At 34.5% G+C, this 6,083-nt stretch overlaps 1 protein-coding gene across 1 annotated transcript in view; it reads right to left on the reverse strand.

The window, feature by feature from the left end:
- The window catches only part of LOC117337952 (cadherin-23-like), a 184,808-nt gene that overhangs the window by 113,593 nt on the left and 65,132 nt on the right, over positions 1 to 6,083 (reverse strand).

A 6,083-nucleotide genomic window follows, 5' to 3' on the forward strand; every position in this document is an offset into this window, starting at 1 on the left:
TACTGTTTAAGGAAACCGGAGTACCCGGGGAAAACCCACGTGGTCGGGCAGGTTACCCCCATACCTTTTCACGTCCGATCGGGGAATCGAACCCCGGCTGCCTAGGTGAAAGGCAAGTGTTTTACCACTGTGCCTTGCACCCGGCCACCCTGTTTGTTTTTTTTTTGTTTTTTTTGCCATCAGGTAAGACACTTTTACCAATTTGCTCTGGCAGTATATATGCAATAGACCTCCTGTATGTTCAGTGAGGTAGCCACAAGCTACTACAAAGAAATAAATTCCTAAAATGACCCCAGCTGTTAACAAGGCAATATAAACCCAGCTAACAAACAAACAAATTTAAAGCACAGTTCTAAGCCTTATGAAGGCCTGGGATAATAATCTAAAGAACAGACCTGACAAAGATTCTATTCGAAATTTTGTATAGTCTCCGGGAGTCTCATTAGCTATGACAGATACACTGACACTGGCGTAGGAGAAAAACAACCATGCACAATAAACGCCATCCACGGTTTAACGGGCTTCAGGTGACAAATTGGAGAATAAAACCTTCTTTAACCTCGGATTGAACTATAATTATTGCCCCTCCAATGTGTACGAAAAATAGGTTAGACCAATCGTCATACACAAACATCTTTCTCCGAAGCAAAATATCGGAATTAAGATAATACTAGATTTTTATTGACAGTTTTCATGGTTGCCATTTTTCCAACAATGCTTATATTTCTTCAAATTCAATGTTACTGATCATGGATTCTCCTTTAATTTTATTACTCGGTACAGGAATTTTTTCTACAGTTAAGTCATTAACCCTGTTTCAGCGGCTAATGCTATCTCATTCTAAGATAATATATACAAATGACGGCATTTTACCTTCTCTAACTGCAGTTTGTGTAAACAGTACGCAACATTTGTGACATATATCTTTGATCGTAATCTTGTATTCACATGCGAGACAATAATGTTTACAATGTATAGATGTTGTTTGTGTCTGGTGAACTACATACAGCGTTCCATAAACAATCTTTAAATTTCTCATTTATAAATGTCTGTCTGATAAAGCGATGCTTGTACCGTGATAACAAACAAAAAAGTTAAAAGTACACAAGTTTTGTAGATGTATGAGCTTTTATATCAAGAAATATTTTTTTCTGTAATTCAACTCTGACTAAGATATATTCAACTCACTCTCTACTCCACTTAGTCTCTAACATACATTATACGCATAAACAGTCGGTTGAGCTCTTTTGTTTTTGAGGTACATACCCAGCTTTTTAACAAGTATGAAGCAATAAGAATGCTTGTTATTGTATAAGCGACATAACAAAGGGTCAATTTCTAAAATTCCTCCACTAGGATTCGATCATGCTGAGAATGGCTGGCTTATTACTTAAGACTTATGCTTAGCTGAATGAGTTAATTGAGAGAAATTTCCTCTTGCTGAGTAGATATTGGAATTGGCTAGCCAGATTTCCTGGGGGGGGTGGGGTCGGGGGGGGTGGGGTCGGGGGGGGTGGGGTACAATAACGTAATAGAATTTAGAATCGACAAGCATTCTGAGAGTATTGCTTCCCCTGCTGGCCCCCGCTAAAAAAGAAACAGTGACCTTGACCTTGACCTTGACCCAAAAATCTTGAAATTCAAACTTGATCTATAGCTACTCATACTGAAGCTACATACCAACTTTCACCAACATACCTAGAAGCATGGCTGAGAAAAGTGCAGAAAACCGAGAGGACAGATGGACAGACAGACAGATGGATAGACAGACAGACAGACAGGAAGGAAACCCATCTTCCCCTCGGTTTCACTGGTTGGGAACAAATAAAAATCCCACTGATGTAAAATTCAAAGCTGACAAAGAGATGAAAACCAACACAGTGGTCATAATATAGAACAATACCTATGCAGTATTTACTAATACAATGATTTCCTATGCCTCCGAGAATTTCTGCAATCAAATATGCATACCACAACCCTTACTCGCACAAGTCAATACAAACAATTGAAATTCCTGGAACATGCAACAATGACTTATTTTAAGATAAAAGTCAGAAACTGTTTCCGTGGATTTCAATTATTTATTACTCTTACCTTTGAAAAAAACCCATTGTTTTCTGCTAACTGATTTTTGAGTTATCTTCCTTGTAATTTGTAAATAGTTCAGCAAGATTACAGCATTTCAGAGGAATCCAACTGTATGGAGTTCAAGAATGACATAAAATCAAAAGTATTGATGGATGCGGTAATATGAATATTGTATATATTTTTTTTTGTTTTTGTTTGTAATATTGTATATATTACCATGTGTGGATAATTTCAGGATATGACTTACATTGAAATAATAATGATAATGTTCGATACAAATTTGACTTTACCGTGTTAATCCTTTCATATTTACCGTGTTAATCCTTTAATATTTACCGTGTTAATCCTTTAATATTCACCATGTTAATCCTTTAATATTTACCGTGTTAATCCTTTAATATTCACTGTGTTAATCCTTTAATATTTACCGTGTTAATTCTTTAATATTCACCATGTTAATCCTTTAATATTTACCGTGTTAATCCTTTAATATTCTCCATGTTAATCCTTTAATATTCTCCATGTTAATCCTTTAATATTTACCGTGTTAATCCTTTACCGTGTTAATCCTTTAATATTTACCGTGTTAATCCTTTAATATTTACCATGTTAATCCTTTAATATTTACCGTGTTAATCCTTTAATATTTACCTGTTAATCCTTTAATATTCTCCATGTTAATCCTTTAATATTCACTGTGTTAATCCTTTAATATCCACCGTGTTAATCCTTTAATATTCACCGTGTTAATCCTTTAATATTTACCGTGTTAATCCTTTAATAAGTCCTGAGATGGAACATGCGATATTTGTCAAATAGTAACATAGGAAAGCTTATTGCAGAACAATGAAATGGATTTGTACACAATTCCATAAATATGACACTTGACAATTGACAGCTATTATGAATATTGAGCCATGTATTCTAAAAATATTTCCAACCCTGAACAGAACATTTTTACACCTGAATGTAATGAATATTTTGTATTGTTTTTCGATGAAAACACATTAACACAATACCTCAGTTTCAGATGTCTCGTATCCAAGGGAGAGAAATCCAGAATATCCTATTGGAATTAGTCTACATGTTTAAAGCCTGTCTTCAACAAGAACCATCCTTAAATTCGGCACGACTGTTTCCTGGTCGAAGCAGCAGAGAAACCCCTTTTGATTGGCTATAGTGTATATACATACAACTTACAATACGATCCCATCATTAAAATCACTATCAATTATTTATCAACATATTTCAGTGTGTGACACTATTTAAATATTAATATGCAATGTTTCTGTTACGGATAAATCTAGGTGTCAGACTGGGGATGATAATGGCCTGTCAAACATAACGACACACTCAGGGAAGTGTCATTCATATTAAACTGTGATAGGAATAGGGGTATGAAGAGAAATGTAGGTGGGGGTTAGAGGTCAGGGGATGGGTTGGGGGGTTAGGAGGATGGGGGTGAGGGGTCGCGGTTGGAAGCAGGTGTCATCATGTGAAATTATCAATTTTTATATCAAGCTTACGAGACCGATTAAATCTTTAATTGATTTACCTTATTTGTTATGCTTATTTCTCCTGAAATTTGTTCAATCTTCAGGAGTGGGCTTAATACTAGGCATGGGCCTATCATAAGACATTTACAGTATTCAGTACAGGTGTTGAATAGACTTGTCAGATTGAATACATTAATACCTGGCCATCTCATATATCATTCAACAACCTTATAACAAGGATACATATACATATATGCCTTGGATGTGGGATTTCCTAGAAGATGAATATTTATGATTATACCATAATTCTACCTGTTATAACACCAAAACATTTAGAGGAAAATAAAACCGTTGGGATTATTTCAGATCCAATTCTGTAAAATATTTATACTGTTGATAGATAAGCCCAGGAGGAAAGGGAGCCAGGGATGGGCTTAATACAAGACAATGGAAGAGATTTTAGTAGCATTTTACTGTACTCGAAAGACAATGGTGGGCTTATTGCCAGAGATAGGCTTATTGGGGTAATGTGTTTATAACCATACATGGCCTTATTGCTGGGCAGGAGCTTATTGCCATGTATGTGTTTATTGCCAGACTTGGGTTTATTATCAGATATTGGCTTATTGTCAGTTATGGGCTTACTACCAGGTATTGGCTTATTACCAGTCATGGATTTATTGCCAGGCATGAAGTTATTACCGAACATAAGATTTTTAAAGGTACTGGCTTATTACCAGACATGGGCTTATCATCAGATATTGGCTTATTACCAGTCATGGGCTTATCATCAGATATTGGCTTATTACCAGTCATGGGCTTATTGCCAGGCATGGGTTATTGCCAGTTATGGGTTAATACCCAACATGGGATTTTTACAGGTATTACCAGACATGGGCTTATTACCAGACATGGGCTTATTACCAGACATTGGCTTATTGCTGGATTAATACATTAAGAAGAAATTTCATCTTTCCATTTATTCTTGCTTCATTTATTTCCTAATTGTTGAATTGGGTTAGCATCATTTAATGTTTTCATTTGCTCGTTTAATTAGTTTATCAAGAGACAAAGCGAAAAGTTAACAACATATGTTATGACACGGTAGAGTAAATACTACACTTTCACAAAACTATTTTAGTTCTGTTATCACCACCCTAACTCTCGATCCTTGATTTGAACTAGATTTGTATTGTGGGTGTCATTGAGGAAGCTAGAAGACGCTTATTACCCTTTAGAAATCTCTGGTCTTTTTCTCCTTGTATTCTGTCAAAGAGTCTCCATGCAAATCTATATTTTTTGTTGGTATTTTACAGTTGGTTTAACGATTTTGAGTTAGAATTACAGTTTCGTTATTTATTTGGAAATCTCTGCTGTTTTTGGCCATTATCATGATCAGATTTAAATCATCGTGCAACTATACCATACACAAACTATTGCCAACCATTTATATGTCAAAAACAGGATTTTACATGCTTACACCAACGATTAATATTACCACAAATAATTACAATAATTCGTTTTTCCTACAGACTGTTAAGTATCCTGGGTTTATAAAAGGAAAACAACGGTAATTCTAAATCATATTTTATAAACAAAGGGAGACAACCAGACAGCACGGTTATTTTATGTATATATTTATATATACATGTAGGTGAATCATCCGCCACCTAAAATACAATGGAGACAGATGTTTCGAGGAATATGACAAACAATTTACTTCATAATAACAGATGCTGGGCTCCGATTGTATATATCACTGAAACATATACGTATATTCTGTGATGTAATTCTGAAAAGTACATGCACATTATCTTTATATTTACGTAAGTCTAAACATTTCATAGTTTTAAACATCAGAGGGAATTCATCTTATTATGACTAAAGATTTTACTGTATAGTGATAATCATTTGGCATTAAATGGAGGTTTTATACATTGGAAGGTTGGTTTATGGAGGTTTCATTGAAGAACAACATACAAGGGGCGTTACATATAAATAAGAAATTTTCAAATCATTTTTAAGAATAAAAATGTTTCAGCATTTCATTTTTTTTTTTTTTTTGAGAAGTAGAAACTCCTAAATACAAATATTGCAGAATAACATTCAGGTTATGGAAGACAAAATATAGAGAAATGTGTACTCGGTAACCATGGCGATTGGCAGTCTCTGATATTTATCTCTGTGAAAATCCAATCAGCTTTTCCCATAAAGATAGACAAATATAAAGTTATCATGTTGTTCAACTACTCTATGTTGACAAATCATTACCATAGCAACGAGGAAAAAATTCCAAATCAAATTTGAAAGCAATCCCACAATTCATAGCAAACAGAACCAAAAAATAAACAGTAATACCAAAAGCTAGATTTTGTAGTTATATTGCTTAAAAGAGAAAACTAAATTTCCTAATCCTATAGTTTTTATTGACATCGGTGTGGAGTTTATTATTTTCCCAAGAAACATTTTAATGAAAAAGTAGGTATTAGTTCAATGGCA

The sequence above is a fragment of the Pecten maximus genome, chromosome 1, assembly GCF_902652985.1.
Source record: "Pecten maximus chromosome 1, xPecMax1.1, whole genome shotgun sequence".
NCBI lineage: Eukaryota > Metazoa > Mollusca > Bivalvia > Pectinida > Pectinidae > Pecten > Pecten maximus.